Source organism: Dendrobates tinctorius, unplaced genomic scaffold (assembly GCF_039654945.1).
Source record: "Dendrobates tinctorius isolate UK_male_01 unplaced genomic scaffold, ASM3965494v1 ptg000013l, whole genome shotgun sequence".
NCBI lineage: Eukaryota > Metazoa > Chordata > Amphibia > Anura > Dendrobatidae > Dendrobates > Dendrobates tinctorius.
In genome coordinates this window covers 5144897-5155571 of record NW_027361681.1, presented here as the reverse complement: position 1 = coordinate 5155571, position 10675 = coordinate 5144897, and positions in this window count along the sequence as shown.

The window sequence follows — 10675 nt, the reverse complement described above, 5'->3', positions numbered from 1 at the left end:
GGCAACCTCCCAATCTAAGAAACATCATTATCCGAAGTTCAATGCCCTCAGATTCACCAAGAGGAACATATCCTTGCAATGGGAGAAGATGCAAAACCTGCATTCATATAGAGACCAAAGACAAAATCCAAATTCCCAACACACAGCAGGACTATAAGATCCCCGGGACATTCACATGTTCCTCTTCCAATGTGGTGTATTTAATTCAATGCAATATATGTCCTGTGGGTGACCTCTATGTTGGAGAAACAGGACAGAGACTGAGAGCAAGGATGAGGTCTCATTGTAATACAATTAAAGACAAAAAAAACCCATTTACCTGTGGCTAAACATTTCTGTGATCCAGGACACAACATAGGCAATATGAAAGTTGTCATTTTAAAAGGCAATTTTAAATCAATCACAGAATCATTGGAGGGTGTAGGAACACAAATTCATTACAATCTTTGATTCTATTCACACAGGACTCAATTTGTCAGAAGGTTTTATGGCCCATTACCATATCTGAGCTATTTCCTCCAAGTAGCCCTTTGATCTCACAGAACTTTCACACCACTTATGTAATCGTACCTAATTAAAGATTCTCTCTTCAAGCTCATTGTTTGTTTATTGAAATGTCCATGTATCACACCAGCATGTGCTTTAAACTGTATATAAATAAGGATACTTCAAATATTCAGCCTGATGAAGGGATGTAAACAGTCCCGAAAGCTTGCTTTGTAACATCATTCACTATTATTTGTTAGCCATTAAAAGGTATCATACCCACAAGATTCCTATTTTGTTTCTCTCACTGAGAGCACTTTATATATTTTTTTCTACTAGCTAACACGGTACCAAACCACTTTTTTTGTTGGAGTAAATGATATATTGTATGTATGGGTAGAGTTGTTAATGAATAGAGGGTGGGAGAGAGAAGACATGACTGAATTGGGGTAGAACGAGAATGTAAATATAATGAGTCAGGGGATCGGGAGGCACATAGTGGGGGGCATTGAGTATGCAGTGACTGGTAATGAATTGGGGGAAAGAGTGCAGGTGCTAATTAATTTATATATTTATTAGGTCGGGAATGTGGCTATTTATCGTTAGTGGGTGCACAGTGGCGTATTATTTATATTTGGAATGGTGTGTTACATAACCAATTATGTATTAATGGTGGGTGCATATCTGTATTCAGATGCGTAGTGTAGAGCAGGGGTCCCCAACCACCGGTCCGCGTCCCATGACCGGGCCGTTGCAGTGCTCTTGCCGGTCCGCGGAGCTGGACACAAGGGGAGCCGGCGGCTGTAGCTTCCAGACCACATGGATACTCACCCTCAGTTCCTGCATCCCTGGCTCTGTCGGCGCGGCGGCTTCATCCAGCGCTGAGCGGTCACGTGATACCGCTCATTTAAGGCCATGAATATAGACGCCACTCCTCTCCCATAGGCGTGGCATCCATATTCATGACCTTGATGAGCGGTACCACGTGACCACTCTGCACAGGAAGAAGCTGAAGCGCCGCGAGATGCAGGGAAGTTCAGCGACGTGAGGGTAAGTATGATGGGGAGGACGGGGGAGCCCAGCCATGCATACACGGGTGGGAGTGAAGCCATATATACAAGGGAGGGAGGGTGGGAGCGGAGCCATATATACAAGGGTGGGAGGGTGCTTGCGGAGCCATATATACAAGCGTGGGATGGTGGGAGAGGAGCCATGTATACAGGATGGGAGTGGAGCCATGCATACTGGATGGGAGAGTGGAAGCAGAGCCATGTATACAGGATAGGAGAGTGGGAGCAGAGCCATGCATACAGGATGGGAAGAGTGGGAGCGGAGCCATGTATACAGGATGGGAGCAGAGCCATGTATACAGGATGGGAGCAGAGCCATGTATACAGGATGGGAGAGTGGGAGCGGAGCCATGTATACAGGATGGGAGGGTGGGAGCGGAGCCATGTATACAGGATGAGAGCAGAGCCATGTATACAGGATGTGAGAGTGGGAGCGGAGCCATGTATACAGGATGGGAGGGTGGGAGCAGAGCCATGTATACAAGGATGGGAGGGTGGGAGCAGAGCCATGTATACAAGGATGGCACAGGGGAGCCATGCACACAACAGGGGGGGCCACACAGAGCTGGACAGGACGGGGGGAACCACACATACATTTTCTTACACCATGATTAGAAAATAATCAGCATGTAAAGTACTCCAGTACAATTATTTCTAAGTGCTCAATGCTCCATATTTCCTTGAAGGTTCCAATCATCATTAGCAGTGACGGTCATCAGTAGAAGTAGCCCAGTGCTCCCACTGGAACAGAGAAACAAGCCAGGTGCTCCCACTCATTCAAAACCTATGGTGAGTTGAGTCACATTATAAATGTTATAATTAAATAAGTATGCACTACTAAACTACAACCCCGTCTATAGCCCGCCCCCTTATGAACAAAGCCCCGCCCCTGTCACACCTCCATCCCCGCCCTGCCGGGCTATGGAAGAATGGTCTTGCTTGAACCCGGTCCCTGGTGCAAAAAAAAAGGTTGGGGACCACTGGTGTAGAGGAAAGGGAAAAAGAGGGGAATGTGCTCTGGAAGCCGTGTCGATCACTGTTGATCTCAGAAGCATATCTGTAGCAAACGCGCATCGTTTGGGTCTATACACCGTTTTGATAGCATGCCACAGACACAATTTAAACCCCGTAAAACAGACACGTTTCTTTAACACCTTATGAACTGTAGTCTTTGGTTAGGTGTAATTGTCAAGCACATGCACGCACAGATTTTTTTAGGGCTCCTGAGGTAGCTATCCCGTATAGCTTCTACAGACTCGTCACTGACTGATGGCCTACCAGAACGAGGTTTCTCCACCAAACTGCCGGTTTCCTTCAACTACTTATCCCACCGAGTAATGTTATTCCTATGTGGGGGTGCTTCGTTATAAACGCGCCGATATTCACGTAGCACTTTGGTCACGGATTCGAATTTAGCGAGCCACAGAACACACTGAACTTTCCTCTGTACCGTCCACATCTCGACTGGCATGAGCTGCTCCGCTGTATACATGGTGTTACATCATCATCTGCGCATCATCCTACAGAAACTGTGAGGGTTTTCCTTTTATTTGGTGTAGATTTCACATTTCTATCATCTTTTGCTGGTTTCCAGTGACTGGTAAAAAGTGCACCATGACTTTACAGACACACTATATCTCTATCAATATACATATATCAATATCTCTCTCTATCCATATCTCACTCTATCCATATGTATCTCTATCCATATCTATCTCTATATCTATATATACGCTGTAATGCAGCGGTGTCCACGCTGTGCAGTTATGAGGCAGTGACCCAAGCAAGTTCAAAAACAAAAAGGTTTTAATGTCCAACAAAACTCACTCAGTGCACAGCACGCTGTATCTTACGGATCGCAGCCGCGAAGCAACAAAACAGTCCGTGGCCAGTTGCCATGAGCGACTGCGTTGCCCGGGTATGAAAGGGGTGCCAGTCCTTGGCTCAGCTTGGCTCTGTGTTGCCTCACACAGGGAGCTCTGCAGACCACTACTGTCTCTCTGCAAGTCAGGACTGACACACCCAAAACCCTTTCTGCAGGGTTTTTTTTTTCCTCTCTCCAATCTGTGGCCCTAGGCCACTTATAAGACCTGGGCTGGAGGAAACGGACCGGACCCCACTACCTTCCTGCAGTCCGTTTCAAAAATAAAAGCCCATACTGGGTTTTCCTGAATAAACTCCTTGGTCCAAATAACTTGACCAGGCTCAAACTCACTTTTATTCTGCCCTGTGAGTCACAGGCACACTGCTGCGACGACAGGGCACTCCAGCGGATCTAATACGCTTCTGAGTGCATTCTGGGGGACACAAAGCGACCCTCACATATGACTCCGGTTGCTGCCTCACATACCCCCCCCCTCTGTTCAAGCTTGTGGGGTTGAACACTTGTCACCATACAGGGGGCCCGTGACAGGGCATCCGCATTTCCCTGTGCCTTCCCCACCCTATGTTCCACTGAGAAACTGAAGTTTAGTAGGGACAGGAACCATCTGGTGACTTGGGCATTCCACTCTTTTGCGTTTCTCGCCCAGACGAGGGGGGAATGGTCTGTTACCAAACAAAACTGACGCCCGAGCAAATAATAGCGTAGGGACTCCAAGGCCCATTTAATCGCCAAGCACTCCTTCTCCTCAACGCTATAATTTTTCTCTGCCGGGGTCAGTTTCCTGCAAAAGTAGGTGACTGGATGCTCATTCCCGTTCACCTCTTGCGACAGCACCGCTCCTAGACCTACCTTCGAGGCATCGGTTTGTACAATAAAGGTCTTTTTGAAGTCGGGGCCGATGAGGACTGGCTGTCCACACAACGGCGACTTCAGGGACTCGAATGCTTTTTCCGCCTGAGGATTCCATCGGACCATCACTGTCCTTTTACCTTTTAAGAGGACTGTTAGGGGTGCTGATTCCCCCGCAAAATCGGGTAGAAACCAACGGTAGTAACCAATGATACCAAAGAATGCCCTCACCTGCTTAGTACTTAAGGGTTTGGGCCAGTTTTGGATGGCCTCAATCTTGTTTACTTGGGGTTTGATCACCCCGCGACTGATCACATAACCCAAGTACCGAGCTTCCGTGAGCCCTATCACACATTTCTTTGGGTTTGCTGTTAACCCCGGGACTCGAAGCGAGTCTAAAACTGCTTGTACCTGGGACAGGTGGGTCTCCCAGTTGGTACTAAAGATGACTATGTCATCTAAATAGGTCGATGCGTATTTCCGATGAGGTTCTAATACTATGTCCATCAGCCTCTGGAATGTGGCCGGAGCCCCATGTAACCCAAAGGGTAAGACAACATAGTGAAACAGACCCTCTGGCGTGATAAATGTGGTCTTCTCTTTAGCCGATTCTGTCAGGGGAACCTGCCAGTACCCTTTAGTGAGGTCGAGCGTGGTGAAGTACTGGGCCTTCCCCAGTCTTTCAATTAGCTCGTCCACCCGAGGCATTGGGTATAGGTCAAATTTTGACACCTCATTTAACTTCCTGAAGTCATTACAGAAGCGTAACAACCCGTCCAATTTTCGTATTAGCACAATGGGGCTAGCCCACTCACTCCAGGACTCTTCAATGACTCCCAACTGGAGCATTTGCTTCACCTCGGCTGCGATGGCTAGCCTTAGGGCTTCTGATACTCGGTACGGTTTCATCCGCACCCTTACCTGGGGCTCAGTGATAATGTCATGTTGTATATGATAGTGAGGAAACACTTAGCTAACCTAAATGAATTCAAGTCTCCAGGTCCAGATGAATTACACCCCAGAGTACTGAAGGAGATAGCAGAAGAAATTTTTGAACCCCTGTCCATAATCTTTGAAAATTCTTGGAGAACAGGAGAAGTGCCAGAAGATTGGAGAAGAGCAAATGTTGTTCCTATCTTCAAAAAGGGGAAGAAGGTGGACCCAGGCAACTATAGGCCGGTGAGTCTGACTTCTATACCAGGAAAGATCTTTGAACAAATTATTAAACAACATGTATGTCAATACCTGGATAAGAATGAAGTGATTAAACAGAGTCAGCATGGGTTTGTAACTAATAAGTCATGTCAGACTAACTTAATTTCCTTCTATGACGGTATCACTGATTGGGTGGATCAAGGAAATGCTGTAGATATAGTATATCTTGACTTCAGCAAAGCATTTGACAAAGTCTCTCATACAATCCTTATTGAAAAAATGACTAAGTATGGAATGGACAAGGCAACTGTTAGGTGGATTCATAACTGGCTTAGTGATCGGACCAAAGAGTGGTCGTAAATGGCTGCACATCCAGTTGGAAGAATGTCTCAAGTGGGGTACCACAGGGCTATGTCCTGGGCCCTGTATTGTTCAACATCTTTATCAACGATTTAGATGAAGGAATTGAGGGTAAACTGATTAAATTTGCTGATGACACAAAGCTAGGAGGGATAGCTAATACTAGAGAAGAGAGAGAGAGGATTCAAAAAGATTTAAATAAACTGGAGAAGTGGGCAGCAACTAACAGAATGGTTTTTAACAGGGAGAAATGCAAAGTACTACACCTGGGCAACAAAAATGAAAAAAGCATATATAGAATGGGAGGAATAGGGCTAAGTGACAGCACATGTGAAAAAGACTTGGGTATACTAATAGATCACAGACTGAATATGAGTCAACAGTGTGATGCAGCAGCAAAAAAGGCAAATGCAATTCTAGGATGTATTAACAGAAGCATACAGTCTAGATCACGTGAAGTCATTATTTCCCTCTACTCCTCTTTGGTCAGACCTCATCTGGAATATTGTGTTCAGTTTTGGGCACCACATTTTAAAAAAGACATCAACAAACTGGAGCAAGTTCAGAAAAGAACGACCAGAATGGTGACCGGTCTGCAAACCCTGTCTTATGAGGAAAGGTTGCAGGATTTGGGAATGTTTAGTTTGCAAAAGAGAAGACTGAGAGGAGACTTAATAGCTGTCTACAAATATCTAAAGGGCTGTCACATTGTAGAAGGATCAACTTTATTCTCATTTGCACAAGGAAAGACTAGAAGCAATGGGATGAAACTGAATGGGAGGAGACACAGATTAGATATTAGAAAAAACTTTTTGACAGTTAGAGTGATCAATGAGTGGAACAGGCTGCCACGAGAAGTGGCGAGTTCTCCTTCAATGGAAGTCTTCAAACAGAGGCTGGACAGACATCTGACTGGGATGATTTAGCGAATCCTGCTTTGAGCAGGGGGTTGGACCAGATGGCCCAGGAGGTCCCTTCCAACTCTACGGTTCTATGATTCTATGTATCACTGTGGTCCGACCTGGCAGCTCTGAAAATACGTCCATATTCCTCTGCACGAGGGCATGAGCCTTCCGCCGCTGCTGTTTGGTGAGCTATTCAATTATTTTAATCTGTCCCCCGGCTGTGTCCTTGGCCAGTGCAAGAGGGCCCTGTTGAGAGTTCATTTTCCCCTTCACCATTGAGGTCTGATGAACTCCCTCTTCTGGTGAAGGAAGGTAGTGAGGCTGATTACAAAGTACCTGAGCAGAATGATGATGACTGGGTGACTGGAATTGCTGACTGGATATAAGGCAGCCAACGCCCTTCTGCCTTGCGGGTGATTACTCTGAGGGATTCTTGGAGACCAGTCTGATTCCTGCTCCTCAAAAGCTAAGTTTTCTGCTCTACTTTTTGCATTTGTGTTTTGGTTTTGTTTTTCCTTGTTTTTCTGGATTTCTGCCTTTCCCTGCTGGGTGAGCTGAATTCCTTTTTGCTCTGTCTTCAGAAAATACCTGAGTACTGATATAGTCTTTTTGAAGCCTAGCATCTTCAGGGCTTTTTTCCCTATCAGTCTGTTGGCTCTTGTTTTTGAGAGGGTTTTGGCGGATTGCAGACAGCAGCTTTTCTATTCTGTCCTATTTAGTTAGCTTGGGCCCCATCATTTGCTCAGCCTATCTTTCTATGTGAGTGTTTTTTCATCTTGCTTCACCGTCATTATATGTTGGGGGCTGCCTATTGCTTTGGGGTCTGCTCTGGGGCAGTTTAGATTTCCCTTTCTGTCTTTAGGCTATGTAGCTCTCCGGCTGTGATTGAGGGGTCTAGGACACCGTAGGAACCCCCCACGGCTACTGCTAGTTGTTGTTAGGTTCAGGGGTCTGCAATCCGATAGCTGCCAACTTCTCTGGTTTTCTGGACTTAGCTAGTATTTCTGTTTTTGCTTCCTACGGTGACTTATTCATAACAAATCACCTGCCATACCGCAGATCCTATCGTACTCAATAGCAGGAAAGAATTGTAAAAAAAAAAGTGTGTATATTTTTTCCTCTATATCTCTGAGGCCGTAGGGGGAATTTCTTTTTCTCTCAATGGAGATAAAGCAATTGTCTGATCGTGTGGAGCAGCTCGCTGCAGAAGTGCGGGGAATTTCCGCCTACCTTGCTCATTCACATGCTGCTGAACCAAAGATCCCTACTCCTGATGTGTTTTTTGGGGATCGGTCTAAATTTTTGAATTTCAAAAATAATTGTAAATTATTTTTTGTCTTGAAGCCCAACTCGTCAGGGAGCTCTGCGCAGCAGGTTAAAATTGTAATCTCTTTGCTGCGTGGCGATCCCCAGGATTGGGCGTTTTCTTTGAAACCAGATGATCCTATTCTGACTAATGTGAACACATTTTTTCAAGCCTTGGGGTTGTTGTATGACGAACCTAATGCTATTGATCAGGCTGAAAAGACCCTGTTGGCATTGAGCCAGGGTCAAGATTCTGCAGAATTGTACTGTCAAAATTCCGAAAGTGGGCGGTCCTTACTACCTGGAATGATAATGCCTTGGCAGCTCTCTTTCGGAAGGGTTTGTCAGAAGCTGTAAAAGATACTATGGTGGGATTTCCTGTTCCCTCTGGTCTGGACGATTCTATGTCATTAGCCATTCAGGTTGATCGGCGTTTACGTGAACGCAGGACTGCACGAGAGGTGTTGCCACCTGTTGAACAAGTGTCTGAACCTATGCAATGTGATTGAGTTTTGTCCAGGGAGCAACGTCAGGAGTTCAGAAGGTGTAATAAACTGTGTTTTTTTTGTGGAGATGCCTCGCATATTATTTCTGTCTGTCCTAAACAAGAGAAACGTTTTGCACACACGTTTTCTGTGGGTGGTGTTCAACCTAAGTTTCTTCTGGCAATTACTCTGATCTGCTCCCTGTCCACATTTTCCGCCAAGGCTTTTGTGGATTCGGGAGCAGCCCTGAACCTAATGGACTTGGATTTTGCTAAATGTTGTGGATTTCCGATGACACCTCTGCGGACGCCTATCCCTTTGAGGGGGATTGATGCTACTCCTTTGGCGAAAAATAAACCTCAGTTTTGGACCCTGGTGGTAATGCGGGTCGCCCCAGACCATCAAGAAAATTGCAGATTTTTGGTATTGCATAATTTGCATGATACCATTGTTTTGGGGTTTCCCTGGTTGCAAATTCATAATCCAGTTTTGGATTGGAAATCTGTGTCTGTGGTGAGTTGGGGTTGTCGGTGTGCCCTTAGTGAGGCGCCGTTTTTTTCCACCTCTCCTCAGTTGCATGATGTTCCTGACTATTTGGTGGATTTTTATGATGTATTTAGTGAGAATGAGTCTGCGTCTTTGCCTCTTCATAGGAGGTATGACTGTGCAATTGAACTGAGCCCGGGGTGTAAATTTCCCAAGGGTCGGCTCTTCAATTTATCTGTACCCGAGCACGAGGCTATGCGATCCTATATTAAGGAGGCGTTGGAGAAGGGTCATATTAGACCATCCTCTTCACCCTTAGGTGCCGTTTTTTTTTTTGTGGCCAAAAAGGATGGTTCATTAAGGCCTTGTATTGATTATCGTGCCCTCAACAAAATTACTATTAAATATCAGTATCCGTTACCCCTGATTTCGGATCTATTCTCCAGAGTTAAAGGTGCTTGCTGGTTTACCAAGCTTGACCTCAGGGCGGCGTATAATCTTATCCGCATTAAGCATGGGGATGAATGGAAGATGGCGTTTAATACTCCGGAGGGACATTTTGAGTACCTGGTGATGCCTTTTGGGCTCACTAATGCCCCTTCTGTCTTCCAGTGCTTCATGAACGACATTTTACGAGACTTTGTGGATAAATTTTTGATTATCTATCTGGATGATATTTTGATCTTCTCCAAGGATTGGGATTCTCATGTGGAACATGTTCGGACTGTGTTTCAGATCTTGAGGGAGAATTCCCTGTATGTCAAAGGATCGAAATGCCTTTTTGGGGTACAGAGGATTTCATTTTTGGGATTTATTTTGTCTCCGTCAACTATTGAAATGGACCCGGCCAAGGTACAGGCCATTTATGATTGGGTTCAGCCCACTTCTTTTAAGGCCCTCCAGAAGCTTTTGGGTTTTGCTAATTTTTATTGGAAATTTATAGCAAAATTTTCTAGTATTGCCAAGCCATTGACTGATCTGACTAAAAAGGGTGCTGATGTGTTGAATTGGTCTCGGGAGGCTGTTTCTTCCTTTCAGGAGCTGAAGCGAAGATTCACTTCTACCCCGGTTTTGCGGCAACCTGATGTCTCACTCCCGTTCCAGGTAGAGGTGGACGCTTCTGAGATTGGTGCAGGAGCTGTTTTGTCCCAAAAGGATCCTGTAACATCTAAAATGAATCCCTGTGCTTTCTTTTCCCGAAAGTTCTCTCCATCTGAACGTAACTATGATGTGGGGAATCGGGAACTGTTAGCCATGAAATGGGCATTTGAGGAGTGGAGACATTGGTTGGAGGGAGCTAAACACCAAGTCATGGTCCTCACTGACCACAAGAATTTGATTTACCTGGAGTCGGCCAAACGCTTGAACCCTAGACAGGCTAGGTGGGCCTTGTTTTTTACACGTTTTGATTTTGTGGTCTCTTTTCTTCCTGGCACTAAGAATGTCAAGTAAGACGTCCTCTCTAGGAGTTTCTTTGCTGATTCTCCTGTGGTGACCAAGCCTGCTACCATCTTAGGCGAAGGGGTAGTTCTTTTTGCCATCTCACCCGATTTGAGACGTGCTCTGGAAGAGTTCCAGGAGGACAAACCTGAGCGTTGTCCCAGTGGAAAGTTGTATGTTCCTGACCAGTGGAAGAAGAGAGTGATGTCTGAAGTTCATTGCTCTGCATTGGCTGGTCATCCAGGTATT